General features: G+C 36.5%; 1 protein-coding gene across 5 annotated transcripts in view; it reads right to left on the bottom strand.

Annotated features, from left to right (window-relative positions):
- Positions 1–16,712, bottom strand: part of SLC16A7 (solute carrier family 16 (monocarboxylate transporter), member 7) — a 151,629-nt gene that overhangs the window by 99,459 nt on the left and 35,458 nt on the right. The window contains exon 2 of one of the 5 annotated variants that reach the window (XM_014550084.1): positions 16,374–16,456. The exons of 3 other annotated variants lie outside the window; for them this stretch is intronic. The gene's annotated coding sequence lies outside the window, so the exon portion shown is untranslated. Of the gene's footprint in view, positions 1–16,373; positions 16,498–16,712 lie in introns of those variants that run through there. One more of the 5 variants, XM_005879064.2, reaches the window with a different exon arrangement.

Below are 16,712 nucleotides of genomic sequence, written 5' to 3'. Positions count from 1 at the left end.
ATATGAATGACTGTAAACTTACTTTTGCCCACTCCTCTATTATTCATATTTACACATGGTTGGTTATTACCTATAGACTAATAAAAATAAAAATTTATATAACAGCTTAATAGGTAATTTTATTGACATATTTGACAAAATAGAAAAAAAAATCCTCCTAAGTTAAGGAACTGTTTTTAGAGACCAAAGTAAAGTTAAAAGGAATATTTAACACTATGTAAATCCACACTCAAATTTTCAGGAGAAAACAGCAGATAATCCTACTCTCTTAGGAGAAAAAAAAAACTTCTCTTTAACTTAACAGCATCATCCAACCATGTTTTTAAATATTTAGTGTTCATTAGGGCTTAAGAAAAAATTTCTTGAATGAAATATTCATTAACACCTAATTAATAATTCCATAGTTTATGATAGCAGTTAGCATTAGCAATTAAGTCAAAAAAATAACTGAGAACCCATCCGGTATTTTCCTTTAAATCGCCTTCTTTTCTTTCCCCACAAACACAGAAGACATGTTTGTTTTGGAAACAAATGGCAAACCCTACAAGAGAACTTAAAGTGAATTATAAATAATCAAGGCAAACATGTAAAATCACATCAGCTGATCAGTGGCTGACTGACCCAAGGTTGAAGCATGTGAGAGCATTATGGCAAGCTGAAGAATTTCTTTTGCTGTTAAATGACAGGCAAGAGCACCACACCAACTCACACTCTTAGATATCCAAAAACAAATCCATTGTTTTAAGTTTACACAACCACCAAAGGTGATCTTTGAAAGTCACAGGAGACACAGTCTCTAAAGCTATTTATTTACAACTACCGTATATAGCCATTTTCATGACCAACTTGAAGGAATTCTACTGCACGCCTTAATAAGTACTATAACCTAAAATTTCTAAACAAGTGCAATAAAATTATGGGTGGAATCTAAGGAAAGGACTTACACCATCTTAAAATGAAAATAAATTGAAAAAACACTAAGTCAAATAGTTTCGATTGCAGAACTTTAGCAAAAATATTGAATGCACTAATCTTACTTACATATCTTTGTTATGGAAATATAAATTGTCTGCCCTTCTAAATAAGGGGAGTCTCAATGAGAGAAAATCAATTGGTATTAAAAACAAATATAATTTCCTTAGCACCACACTGAAAATTAACCATGAAGAGGGACAAAACCAAAACACATTTTGAAAGCATATCTTAGTGAGCTTGTCTTGGTGATGTGTCACCATAAATGGTTTATCTAGCTCTATGATGCAGGTAGGGGTAGCTGTGAGGGGGACTCATATGGGAAAATGTGAATCGGAGCCAAAAGGTAGCAGCTTCTGTTAGCTACCATTTCCCCTGCAGCCAAATTGACATTTATGTTTTATTCGATGAAGCAAATTGTACACCAGAGCCTTTAGCAATACTATTTTTACATATGATTCGAGTGGATAAATAGGGTGTGGTGCTCTTAAGAATGTGCCTTGAAGATCTCTGACGAGAGGAAGTATAATTGACCAAGCGCCCAAGCTGCTGAGCTCGGAAGTCCATTGCTGGATTTAGAGTCCACACTTCCCAGGGGCTGCACCCAGGCTACATCTAAGCAAACAGGGACACTAAAGCAGGAGATTCCTAAGGTAGATGGAACTCCTCTGATGACTGATTTTGATGGGATTCCTGCATAGCCTTGCCTGGCATGTCCTGGATATTCATTAGTTATCTTTGGGAAAATAAACTATTGTTATTATCGAGTTGTCAAAGCCCAGGTTGTTGTATAAACATCACAAATTGAACTCAGTGGGAAAGTTAGTTTCTAGATTATTTTCAGCTTCCTAATGTAGTTTCATGCAGCAAATGGGTTAGAAAACTACACAGAGAGAGATTTTTGTTCCATGTAAATAGAACCTCCGATAGAGATATCTACAGCTTAAATAGGCTGCTCCAATCCTCCCAATTACCCTTTGATAATACGAACATCTCCATTTTACAGAACAGGAAACTCTTAGCTTGGAGAAACCAAGTTCTCAGGGTTACAGAATTTTGAGGGCAGGAGACAATATTTCAACCTCGATTTTGCTGACCCTTTCCACAATGACCATTCAGTTAGAAGACATCTTGTTCATGAAAAGACCCTGAATGCATGCATTAGCAACTAATGGGTGGTTGGACTATCTGATGTATTAAAACACTTCCATTGCTAAACTTTGATGACTTTTATAAGGAAGTTTACTTGAAGCTCTAGCTGGTTTGGCTCAGTGGATAGAGTGTCCATCTGCGGACTGAAGGGTCCTGAGTTCGATTCTGGTCAAGGGCACATGCCTGGGTTGTGGAATGATCCCCTCCTGCAAGGGGCTTGCAGGAGGCAGCCGATCAATGATTCTCTCTTATCATTGATGTTTCTATCTCTATCCCTTTCCCTTCCTCTCTAAAATCAATAAAAATACATATTTTTAAAAAAGCACTTGCAAAATATTGTATTTTCATATAAGTCCCTTTATTTTATTTTTTTTTTCATATAAGCCACCATTCCTTTTCACACATTGTGGGACAGGTAAACCTACAGACCCAATTTAAATTTCTTAATTTGTGTTACAGTAATCAAAGTGCTCAGGTAAGATTTTGTTGCTTTTAAATACCATTAGCAGGAATCTGTCCTAGTAATCAAAAGATGATGATATATAAATCCTGAATACTAAATATTAAATCATTACAGTGCAATGCTTTGAATAAGAGAAACATTAGAAAAATATGTCTGTCAATATGTACTAATATCAAGTTTAGAATTTTTTAAAGAAAACATTATCAAGCAAGGACACAAAACCAGAGGTATAAATCTGGTTAATGTTATGCACAGCTTACACTGAATGACCAAGTATGTGTATCAGCCCAATACCTACAGAGCTTTGGACAGTGCCAGCCCCACTTAGCTCAAACATTAATGTGGCTGAGTCAGGTCATGTCATTATTTGGAATCAAAATAGCAAAACACCTATAAATCAAAGCTCCATTTATAAATCTGAAGCCAACAAATTCCACTGATGCCTCTTGATTCTATTGCTGTCAAGCCCTAAATAAACTTTCCTCTAATCACCAATCCTTCTCAATATCATCCTCATAGTATGTGTTTTTTCCCCATTCAGATCATGTTTTCCACACTACCACATCACTGTTGATGTCCTTCCTAACATTTTCCATTGTATCCTTTGGAACCCCCCCACCACCTTTTTTTCCTTTTTTTTTAAATAAAGAACTTCCTTATTCCTAACCTGAAAATTATTTTGTCTCTGCATTCTTTCTTCTTTGAGGATCTGACTTAAATAAAATCCTCTTGAGTGAATGCAAATTCCATACCTTCGTGGCCAGAACAGAGGCTCAGCATAGTCCATTTCTAATCTGTGGCTTTTGTATTATTACTATTTCAACTCGGGGGGGGGGGGGGCGGGGGAATATTTTTTTAAGTTCATTTCACCAAGCTATATCACCTGAATACTGAGACTCATCAGCTTTCAGGTCTTTTCTTCAAAATCCATTTCTCTTCACTCTAAAGTCCAACCATAATCAACATTTATAATCAATACCCATGCATTACAATGAATAAGCGAGCCAGAGAATCCATGATCTCCAATCCACTCTGGTTTCAATAACTCTTGTTTCTTGAACCTCACCGCCATTCTGAAAGGCTCCATCATTGAACTCTTAAACATTGATATTCTATTTCCCAATTAGTTTTCTATCTTTTTTGCAACCTTAAAACTATTATTCTATCCATCCTATTTTGGAGTTTCCTTGAAACCTTTCATTTCCTTGACACTTACATCTTCTCCCAAACTTTTAGCCCTTTTCTAACCTCAATTTTTCTCTGCTCAGCTGCAACATTGGATCTTTATTCAAATTCCAGTTCTTCCATGTACTTCTTGGTAAAATACCTTGAAAAAATTACTTAACTGGATCCTCAATTTTTAAAAATATGTTTGTATTGATGAGAGAGAGAGAGAGAAAGAGAGAGAGAGAGAGAGAGAGAGAGAGAAGAAGAAGAAGAAGAAGAAGAAGAAGAAGAAGAAGAAGAAGAAGAAGAAGAAGAAGAAGAAGAAGAAGAAGAAGAAGAAGAAGAAGAAGAAGAAGAAGAAGAAGGAGGAGGAGGAGAAGAAGAAGAAGAAGAAGAAGAAGAAGAAGAAGAAGAAGAAGAAGAAGAAGAAGAAGAAGAAGAAGAAGAAGAAGAAGAAGAAGAAGAAGAAGGGAAAAGGAGGGAGAAACATCAAATGCGAGAGAGAAACCTTGATCGGCTGCCTCCTGCAACCCCCCTAGTGGGGATTGAGCCTACAACCCAGGCATGTGTTCTGACTGGAAATCGAACCCAAGGACTTTTTGGTGCATGGGGCGATGCTCAACCAACTGAACCACACTGGTCAGGGTTGCGAGCCCAATTTTTAAAATTAAGAATAATGCATATACCTCATAAGAAAGAAGGGGATAAATGTGACAATGTACCTACTATACTAAGTTCCTAACACATTCTAAGTACTTAGTAAACATTAATGTCACCTATAATAACCAACATTCTCAAGTTACACCTTTATCTTCCTGCAAAAAAGGAGCCTGAAACTTCCAAACTCGGAATGGACCTTACAATTATAGTACTGAGTAGAACCAGAAAAAAATGGATTACCTGCACAGATTGATGCCATTGCACATTCACAGATTTCAATTTCAGCATGACCTTCAATGCCTCTCCATGAAGCTTTTCTCACATCTCTTGGTATCTTCCTGTCCTTTCCATTACAATTCTAACCATGTTCCCCTCTCCTCAAGTTCCCTAACAACCCCCATTCATTACCTGTAGTTAACCTGACCTCTTGTTTACAGAGAAAAGAAAAGCCATCAGAACAGACATGAAGTCTCCCAATGTCTTATTACCTGTACACATTTCTATATCTCTATTAATCCTTCATTCAATTCCTCCTCCCCTAATAGTGGAGATAAACTTCCTAGTCACCAAATAGACCCTCACCCGCTTTGTGATAATTTCTCCTTGACATTTGTGTTGTTGCCATCAGACCCTTTCCCTTTCATTTCCCTCTAATGTCAGTTCTTCCCGTGCAACATATAGTCTAACAACACTGAATTCATTTGTTTCCAGCTCATTCCATGTTATTTCATACCTTCATGTCTTTACTGCTTTACTAGGTATCCATGCCTATCAAGAAATCCTCTTCTCATTTTTCTATTAGACAAGCTCCTATTTATTCCTCAGGAGTTCCTCCTTAATCTTAAGAGTTCTTCCTTTGTGAGAGTTTACACAAGGAAGACGTAAGGGCGAGGATGATAAGAAGTATTGATGCAGCCCTGACCGGTTTGGCTCAGTGGATAGAGCATCGGCCTGCGGACTAAAGGGTCCCAGGTTCGATTCCGGTCAAGGGCATGTACCTTGGTTGCGGGCACATCCCCAGTAGGGGGTGTGCAGGAGGCAGCTGATCGGTGTTTCTCTCATTGATGATTCTAACTCTCTATCCCTCTCCCTTCCTCTCTGTAAAAAATCAATAAAATATATATATTTTTTAAAAAAGAAGTATTGATGCAGTGAGGACGTTAAGGAAAGGCGTTAGATAAAAGGGAAGCCTCACAATATCAAGTTGATAGATGATGAGACTCAATTATGATATCAGATTTCTTGATTAACTTCTATCTTTCATATACATTTATGTTTATTGAAAAGCATTTCAACTGCTCCCTGAAAGTAAAGAAATAGAATCTGAAGCCTTTCAGATTTTCAGATAATTACAAAAAAATACCCAACTGTCAGGAAATCACCAGTTTTCCATCTGTTTATGAAGAAATTTTGAAAGGGGAGAGGGGGAAAATGAGTCAAGTTTTAACACACATTTGCTGGCAGGAAAATCAAACTAGAGTAAACAGAGATTATTTATTTTTCTGCAATTTTCATGAATTCCTTTTGTACCAGTTACTTATAATATCATTATAATACAAGCCCGAGGTAACTTCTGAAACTGAAATTTAGGATTTTATAACCTTTGAACTACAATAAAGCCAGAATCTAGATTGTAATTAACATCTGGTAAAGTTTTGCATCGTTTTGCTTTGTTTTTTAAGATTTTTTTGGTTGTTTTAATTTGATCATCCAGCTTTATTACATTCTAAATGACATACATTCTCCTGTTTGGCTGCTACTTATATTTTATGCTAAATATTACCCAAATATTCAAACTTATCAAATACTCAGTATTTCCAGTACAAAATCACCCACATGCTCAGAGTTGCAAGAGGAGAGAGACTGCTCTCTAAAGGGCAGTGTCTTCATCATCTCCATGGATATTTATTGCATTTTTTAACAGATGTACATCATTGCTGAGATAGTCTCAAAGTCAGGTTCCAAAGCTAAAATAAAAAGCTGAAAATTTGGCCACAATTTTCTTCAGTTCACCAAAATTTTTTCTGTTCTGTGGAAAGGCTGCTGGAAGACCAATGTTTTCAAAAGGTTCAGCTTAATTATACTGATGTGGTCCCACTTATCTAAAGCTATTTTAAGCATCTTCTTGGGTTACAGTTAGCTATATTACAAATCTAATTACACTTGCCCACAGGAAAGAAAGTACATGTAGGCCCTGCTCGGTAATGTACTTAATAAAAGGCACTATATTTTCCTTCATAGCATTTGTGAAAATTGTTATTATACAGTTCTTTATATTTCTAATGCCTGTCTATAAACTTCACAAGGGCATGGTTGTATATGCAATACCTAGCACAGAGCTTAGAAGGCCAACAAATGTTTGACAAATGAATGAATGGATGACCATGAGAGCTACAACTAAATTTATATACATTTATGCTTGTCACTTTACATTCATGCTGAAAAAGTACATATATTTCAGAAACTCACTGAGACACAGTATAGTGTAGAATAACAAAGCATTGATTTGCAAATCAAAAGAAATAAATTGAATGCCAGATCTGGTATTTAAGGTGGATTAAACTCTCTAAACACTGTTTTCTCGTCTGTAAAATGTAAACAGAGGTAAGTATTAAAGTATGCAGCTCAGTCCAAAGCATGAAGTAAGGCCTTAGTATGGTAGGTAACTTCACATATCAATATTTTATATAGCTTTTAAGTGTATTATACTAATTCAAATTATCCCAGTTTTTAAAAATTGACAAAATATCTATTTTGAGCATATGTGGACAGTAATAACTCATCAATAATTTATGGCATTAAAATGAATTTTCTAACAGCTTTGTGCCTGTTTTCCCAAATATTGTAAGCTGTTTAAACAAATTACTTTTAATTACTTTCATCACTTTACTCTGTACACGATTTTCAAATTCTTCAAAACTATTCTTGAATCTGTCTCAATTGGTCTCCATAACCACAACCTTAATTCGTGGTTAGTGCAATTCTCTGGCCTACATTGTATGCTCTTCCTCAATGAACTTTCATTTCATTATCACCTTCTATTCCATAACTTCAACCACTATCAAGTGGAAAGAGTAGTTGTCTCTGAAATGTGTCTCCCTTCTGGATTGTACTTTCGAAGAATCAGGTCCAATTTCAATCCACATCATTCATTCATCCATTTATTCACTGAGCACCATTTATGTTCTGATTTGAATGTTTGTGTTCCCCAAATTCATATGTTGAACACCTAATGTCTCAGATGATGGCATTAGGAAGTAGGGGGTGGTGCTTAGGAATGGGCTTGGTGGCTTATAAAACAGGTTCCAAAAAGCTACCTTGCCTACCCCACCACATGAGGACACACGAGAAATCTGTGACTTAAAAGAAGACCCTCATCTGACGATGCTGGCATCTTCTCAGATCCCCCGCCTCCGGAACTGTGAAAAACAAATTTCTGTTGTTTATAAGCTTCCCAGGCTGTAGTATTTGTTACAGCCGCCTGAACAAACTAAGACAATCTATGACCAGATACTGTGTTAGGTTATAGAGTTACAAAGATGATCACAGCCCGGCTGGTGTGGCTCAGCAGTTGAGTCAACCCAGGAACCAAAAGGTTGCTGGGTCAATTCGCAGTCAAGGCACATGCCCAGGTTGTGGACTTGATCCCTAGTAGGGGCCATGCAGGAGCAGCCAATCGATGATGTTCCTCTCTCATTGATGTTTCTATCTCTATATCCCTCTCTGTTTCTCTGTCTGTAAAAATCAATAAAAACATTAAAAAAAATAGGTGAGTTCATAAAGGAGGTGCAAAAGAATATTTTTTTTTAAAAAAAAGATGATCACAATGAGGTCTCTAGTATCAAAGAGCTCATAATCTAATTAGGGGATACAAACCTAGAAATAGATAATTTTGAAAAATGTAGTAAAGTCAGTAAAATAATTAAGTGTGTGGCTTTTTGAAAACACCGAGAAAGAGTACCTAACCAGCCTGGGGTAAGCAAAGGACAGCGACAGAATTTTAGAAAAAGCGATGCTTCTTAAAGATCAGGAGGAATCAATGGATGAAAAGGACGGGAAGGGCACTCCAAGTCCGAGGGTCAGTATGAAGCACAGAAACCAATGAGCGTGCATGCATACAGACAGCAAGTCTATTTACTTATTTATTTATTTTAATTGGATTTATTGGAGTGACATTTGCTAATAAAATTGTAGGTTTCAGGTGTACAATTCTACCATATGTCATCTGTATATTGTACTGTGCTTGCCATCCCAAGTCAAGTCTCCCTCCATCACCATTTATCCCCCACTTACCTTCTTCTACCTCCCTCTACCCCATTTCCCACTGGTGAAAATTTATTTTTGAAACTATTGTTACATCAATTCACAAAGTATGTCTGCAGCATACAAATGTGTAGGAAAGGTTTTATTTAAGATTGTGTTTAAATTAAAATGAATTGACAATACAATTTTTTTAATCTGTGAATTCACATACTTTTCTCTAACACCATTAAAAACAATATTAGGAAACATCTGCTTTGCTAGATTTCATTCAGTGTTTCAGGTCATACGGATCCAGTATTGATATTTCAAAATGGTGGAGTATCAACTTTACTGTGCATCTTCTCACCAAAGACAACCTCAAAACTGCCTTGTTCATTACATCAAGGAGAGACCACAGCTGACACACAATCAATAATGGTTCATTAAGCCCTACATTGTAGAAAAGCATGAGAACTGACTCCCTCTTTTCAGAAACAGAAAAAGAACCAGTGATACCTGATAACTTCAGTGTCTCTCCCCAAATCAGAAATATCCATGCTAAAATGACTCCCTTGAATGTTTAAAAGTAAAAATGTCATAAAGACAACATTTTTAAAAAAACAACATAACAGCCCAGCAGTTGAGCATCGACCCAGGAAGCAAGAGGCTGCAGGTACAATTCCCGATCAGGGTGCATGCCTGGGGTGTGGGCTCGATCCCCTGTGGGGGACATGTAGGAGGCAGCCAATCGATATTTCTCTTTCATCAATGTTTCTATCTCTCTAACCCTCTCTCTTTCTCTTTCTCTAAAAAAGTAAACAAAAACATATTTAAAAATAACAACATAACAACAACAAAGATTAACTCTATTTCTATTCTGGTACATATATATTAATAGCCCTAGAAACTATTGCACAATTTTAGAATAAATTTGGACCCATCAAAAAATATTCAATTATTAATGCAAAAACTAGTTTTGTGTTCCATGAGGACAGGGACTTCATTTTTGTTCATCACACTTTCAACATCTCAAGCAAAGTAAGTTCTAAGAACTACTTTTGAATGAATGTATGAATTAATTAATACTATGTATAAGACTAGACTCAGGAGAATTTGGCAGCAAATTAATACACAACATCTCTACGCTGGCAGGAGATACAAATTAAATTAAAATACAAATTAAAAGAATTGATTTGTATGAAGTAAATTAAAAAAGAAGCAGCCCAGCCAACATGGCTCAGTGGTTGAGCATCGATCTATGAACCAGGAGTTCTCAGTTTGATTTCTGGTAAGGACACATGTCCGGTTGTGGGCTCGATCCCTGGTTTGGGGTGTGCAGGAGGCAGCTGATGAATGATTCTCTCTCATCATTGATGCTTCTATCTCTCTCCCTCTCCCTTCTTCTCTGAAATCAGTAAAAATATATTTGAAAAATAAGCATAGGAATAAAGGGAGGGGTAAATGGCTCCTTAAACTAATGTGTTTAAGGAAGGCCTCTGGGGGGGCAGGATAGAGACTTCCTAGGTAAGGACTATGTATGTGCTATGTCATATAGTTCTCACTACGGGGTATCCTGGCAGCTATCATATCTCCAATTTATAGACAAAAAAGTTCAAGTTAAAAGAGTTAATACAAGATTCATTTTGCCTCGCTGGTGTGGCTCAGTTGTCCGAGCAGAGTTCCATGCACTGAGAGGCTTCTGGTTCGATTCCGGGTCAGGGCACATGCCCAGGTTACAGGCCCGGCCCCAGACTTCCCATATGGGGTGAGCAGGAGGCAACTGATCGATGTTTCTCTCTCTCATCAATGTTACTCTCTCTCTCTTCCTTTCCCTTCCACTCTCTCTAAAATGTCCATGGAAACACTAAATACCATAAAAATGTTGTATTCAATATTTTGTTCAATCAGAAACCTTTTAGCCTTCTCAAATTACTCATATAAGTCATTTTTCATACATGCAGTTCCTCTCAAAATGCCTGTATATTATTTTACAGGTTCCTGAGGGAACTTTGCTTAAGCACCAAAATATTCTCTTTACATTTTTGGAAAAGACATTTAGAACATCAGTCTCTTAATTAGGCCACCAAGATGAAAGGTATTTTCAGTTGTTAATACATGGCAGCACTTGTTTCTGATAGGGGCTGCCAATGACTTTCATTATGCTTGTCAATCAAACGGTAGAAAGGAAAAATAAAATCATTGAAAAAAAATCCTACACATTACAAACAGTTGGCATGGGTGGTATGAATCCTCCTGTTATTTGGATAGATAGAATTCACGAGCATTTTAGGAAAAGCACTACTTTTTTTTTTTTTCTTCAGAATTTCAGTCACTTAATTTCACAAAACAAAAATAACAATCACATGTTTGGAAAAGTAAAATTCTAAATTTTTTTTTTTCTGTCAGAGTATGGAGTTCAAGTTAACATAAGATTTCATTTCAAATGACAAAAAGGCACATTCACCAAAATTTAGAGAAAATATGTAAGTTGAAATCATGAAACTTCCCTCAAAAATCAATTATGCAATACAAAGAGTAAATCACAAATTTCCTCATCTTTTTTGTTTCTAACAACATTCCCAGGTTTCCTTACAAACATTTAAACGAGGCAGAAGGCTGAGAAATAGGTCAACATCGGTTAAAGTTGCTTCAAGTAGGAATGTAACTGTGAACCTATGATGATGCAGTGAAAATGACTTTCATTTTTTATTGGCAATATTGCTCTTCGCTACATCATTTTGGTTACACAGAATGGTTTCAATCCCCTCACTATCACAAGAGTTTTGTGTTGTAGTTTTATGTTTGTTTTCTTGCTTATACACAGTAATATCTGTGAGAACATTAACCTATTCCCTTTCTTAGCTAATTATTTACGGGAAAGGAAGCAAAGGAAGAGTCAGACATTGTTGAGCATACTCAGCTGGGAAGCAGAGGCCTGTTTGCTTCGCCAGGAAGCTACAACTTCACACCCCAAGAAACCTCAGCATAGCCCCTCCAAGGGGATTAACACCCTCCCCTCCCCCCAACTGGTACCAGATTGTGTAGGGGGCGAGGGGAAAGCAGAGGGAGAGGTAAGAACATGAGCAATAAAGTCAAAATGGTGCAGGGGGAGGTGCTGAACCATAGAGGCCTGTCAGTCTAACCTGGGAAAAAGATCATTGGCTAGGGATGGACCCCATCAGAAGCCCGCAACAGTTTGGGAAGCTGATTGACTATTTTGAAAGAGCTCCTGGTTCCTCCCAAGCCAGAGAATACATAATTCCAAGTGGACAAAGAAGCTCTCTGTCCCTGGCTTGAGACCTGAACTTGCCCTGTCCACTCATGTTCTCTCTCCATAGCCACATGGCCCTAGCAGCTGCATGGCCACTGGCCCTGCAGACCCCACACCCAGGCTCCAGCAGGAGCCTAGGTACAGCAGCAAAGCAATGGATTGCAGCAGGAACGCAAGCTAAGTCAGCCAGATGCTCCACTGAACTCAGTTTTAACACTGCACAGAATCTCTGGACATTGACTCTTTCTGGCTCTGATTTTTCCACAGTGAGAGGGACGGATATAGGACATTGGGGAACTTCTTTAATTTTGCTTCCTGAATGAATTTTGCCACCAGACCTCATCCTCTCTTGTAGGTCCTCCAAAATGCTTTCCTCCTGACAGTGCAAGAACCCCCTTCCACCAGCAACAATAAGAGGAGGAATAAGACAGGAGCAAAACAATGCACTGCTCTGTACTAAACAAAAATTGGCAGAGCAACTAAAGACTAATTCCCAGAATAGAGCACAATAAAACCAAAGAAGGATGGTAGCAATTATGAGAGCATTTTGAAAAATTAGCTTTCAACTCCCGAATCAAGTCTTGGAATTGCTAAGAATCTTTAGAAAATAAAATCAACGTATTTTTGTAAGGCTTCAAGGTCAAAGCCCGAGAGCCAACAGGGTTATAAAGTTTGTTCATGTATGTATTACTGAGTTGATAGTTCCTGATGATAAAAACTGGATAGACTTGCAAGCTATTAAGTCCATATTTGATGCTAAAATAAGAATCAACTATTCTAATTCAGGTCATGTCCAATAACCAAGGTATAATGTGCCTCGGGTATTAATAGAAAAGGTACAGGAATATGTAATAACTCATTAGGGCACATGAAAATACCAATATTGGTCCTATAATTTGATATTCATTAAATACTAAATATTATGTTTCCTATGTTAATTATAACCAAAGCTATCAGAGATCCCAGTACACTTTTTAAGAAAAATGTAAAACTTTTTTCTGGAAGATTATCATGGAAAAGGTTTTAGTTTTTATACTTAATGGGCTGGAGAATATCTTTAGGAAATGTTTAAATCTAAGATATCTAATAATTACTTGTAGCATATTTAATAACTAAGAGTCAGGATCTGTCTCTTCTTAGGTCAACCACTAATAAGCTCTGTGAACCTTGGAAAATTAAGTTAACCTCTGAAAATCAAAGTTCCTTAATTTCTAAAATAGGAATATCTCCTATTTTACTAAAAGAATAAAATAATATACTGTACTACCTTTGGATAGCTTAACATTTGCATGACACATAGCATTATTAATTATATTTTTTCCTGAAACAACATGACTAAGCCATTGGAATACAACAGAAAAGACAGTATTGTTAAAAACTTTATTTTTAAAATTCTTCCTCTGTCTAGAATGTAGTTCATATAAAATAAGGAACACAAGATGAGAAAATAATGGCACAGTAAAAAAAAAAAAAAAAAAAGGCAATGACCATGCCAGCAGCTTTTATTTATAGGGAACTGTTAAGAACAAAAGAGGAAGAGAAAACAAAAAGAGAATTATAAAAGAGCAGAGAGGCCACAAGGAGGTAAAGAGGTGAAATAGCTAGTCACCATAAAATATCAGATGATCATTATATTCAAAATAGTTGCGGGGGGTGGGGGGGGAATTCAATTGTCCCAAGGTGCATTCTGTTAGTGCCCTTTGAGCCCTAGGCCTGTGTGCAAGATACTACAGATTTGAGATTAACAATTTGTGGTATCCTAAATTTATGTACTTTTTAGTAAAAAATTTAACTATTTGTGACACATTTCTTTCTATGTCTTCCAATGTGCACACAGAAAGAGCCAGGCAGGAGCAATTTTATTAAGGGCAATCTAAGGCTGAAATAAAAATAACCCTCTACCATACCAGGAAAGGCTAGATTTACAACTGAGTGGTGCGACTTCAATACTCAAAAGGTGGCAGCTGGCCGTGTTTAATCATTACGGTCTCCATTTTCCATAAAGAAATGAGCAAAAAAGTCCATGGTACTTACTGGTACACACCCACATTGGAAATAGGAACAAAATTTTCCAAGTTATTCAGAATTAGGAATTAGTTTCTCTTCGTCTACATACTATCTGAAAAATAGCATGTCAAGTCTATATGCTGGGAGAGTAACATTGATTAACACAATGTGTCTGGCGATGCATGAAAGCTGAAATCTCTGATATTAAATTTATATAATCAAATGCATAATCATCATCCAATGTACATACTACCTGGTAAATTCACCAAACACGGAGGCCATTAGACCAACGAGGATCTAATGCCCCCGCGACCTACCTAAGCAAAGCAAAATCTAAACCTGTAAATGCCTCAAGGTTACTATATCAACAAGCTAAGGACAGCCGATCACAAACAGTCAATTAGGCTTTAAGCTACAGCCATTCAATAATTTCTTTACTTGGCTTGTCTTTTCTCTATAAGATTTTACCCAAGCACCAGTCCTGGAGCACTCCTACCCACTTCTAGTTTTGCATGGCCCAATTCAAATAGATTTTTGCTCAAATAAACTCTTCAAATTCATAATACTCATTTTACCTTTTCACATGTCTCTCAGCTGAATTTGCTTACCACCCCTATATTTATATAGTAACAATATCCAATAATAAATTACTCTTTGGCACACATATTTTTGTCACCAAATAAAGAGAAACACAGCTTGAATATTCTGTAGAGTAACTTAATCAGAAAAGGCCTGAAAACACTTTTGTTCTATACTAGAAAAAAGAGGATAATTTAATCTCAAATTTCAATGGTGAAAATTTTCTAGATTAAATGTTTTCTCTTTGATTGTTTCTTGACATTATTAATGCTGGCAAAAAGTAAGTTCATCTGAGGAGAAAAAGAAGTGTTTGTGTTTACTTTCTTGTGAATATCATAATTCTTATACAGATGTTAATTTAAACCTACGTCATTAGCTCATGATCACTAAGCTTCATTTATTTGGAGACCGTTTAATCAATTTTTATTAGAAATAAATAAATAAACCCAAGGGAAACAAAACTCACATTCAGCTTACCCTACACAATTACTTCAAAGAAAGAGCTATTTAATTGACGTTTGTGAAGTAACTATATTTAATATGTACTGAAAATAAAAATACTTCTAAGTGTTTACCTAAGATGAATTTTACTGAGTAATACTGATTTCTAGTATGTCATTATTAATATATGCAAATAACCTAGAATAAAAATATTTGAGTGGTAAAGAGTTTCAAAGTACAGTATAGAGACTTTCTACCTCTTAAATGGGAAATAGTGATAGACAGTGGAAAATGGTGATAGATAGTGAAAAATCCACAAGCTTAAACATATGGAAAATCTGAAGAATTTTCTCAGGCAAATATTTTTTCTGATGGACAGATGAATCAGTCCACAAATATTCCATCTGCCACCTTTGGACTACACAAGAGTCTTGGCAAATTAGAATCCATCTGAAGTGTAGGTGGGTTTCAGGAAATTGAAACACAACTCCTTGCAAACCCTTCATGGAATTTACTAGTGTATACTTAACACTTGGATTTTCAAACTGTAAAATGAGGTTCGAACTGCTAAAAAACACATGCATTTATTTCTAGATTATTAAGTGAAAAAATGATGTGCAAGTAATTAATTTGTAAAGTAAAGGACATTTAATATTTTCTAATGATAAAAGCATTGTTAAACTGGGCTCTTATTTATTGCATTGCATGTTTTGTAATGTGTTCTACCATAAGCTCACTTTGTATATAAAACTGAGGAATTTGTTTCAGCCGGATTCCAATGGAAAGAGAATTGAGGAAATAAGTTACAAAGGCAATGTTAATAAGGGGCAGAAATTCAAGCTCCGATAGTATATTTTGTATCTGGATATAGCAGAGAACTTTCCAATTAAGGCCAACAAGTAGAAAGCTGATAACTCTGAGCTGAGATTTATAAGGAGAGGTCAGCAGCATGTAATGAGAATTTGGAGCACATACATCCAGCTACAACACCTTTCGTATAAGTATAGCTTCTAATGCCAAAAGCTAATGGCTCCGCGACAATAATAAATAATGGTGAGAGAATATTTTAGCCCCAGGCCTCAGAAAAAGAACTCTGGTGGCATTATACAATTTTCATTAACACTAGCTGAAGGAGTAGTTCTAAAGGGTAGTTTCAATTTCCTAAGTGTCTCAGCAGTAGAATATGTAAAATCACAATAGGCAAGGAACACCTTTTAGTTGAAAGCCATCCTTTTTGCCATGGAATTTACATCTAGACATGTCCTTGCAGGAGAGAGAGAGAGAGAGAGAGAGAGAGAGAGAGAGAGAGAGAGAGATGCCCACATTTCCATTACTCATTGTATTACATTCAAAAAAAATTTTTTAAGTAAATAACACTTAAAAGCATTGGAATTTACTTAATATTTATTGTGTACCTACCAGTATAAGCTCAGAGCACACATGTGTATGAGACCAGCTGCAGTTGTGCCCTGCGCAATCAACAAGGCCATTCACAGCCAGCCCTGGAGAACACAGACTTCAGAGTTGGCAGATCTGGAATCAAGTGACCCTAACCATGTGACTGTGAGCAAGTTAATGAACCTCGCTAAATACAGTTTGCATATGCATAAAATAAGGGTAATAATATCAACCACCACCAAGGGTTACTGACCAATAAATGCAAATAAAACACATAAGACACTCCCTGCCAGAAGTTAGTGAGCTATGAAACTTAACTGTTTCATTTGTTATTATTACCACCATGTACCAGCCTTTGTA

Source organism: Myotis brandtii, unplaced genomic scaffold, assembly GCF_000412655.1.
Source record: "Myotis brandtii unplaced genomic scaffold, ASM41265v1 scaffold581, whole genome shotgun sequence".
NCBI lineage: Eukaryota > Metazoa > Chordata > Mammalia > Chiroptera > Vespertilionidae > Myotis > Myotis brandtii.
The sequence above is the reverse complement of the archived record's forward strand: the minus strand, read 5'-3'. Positions and strand labels throughout refer to the sequence as shown.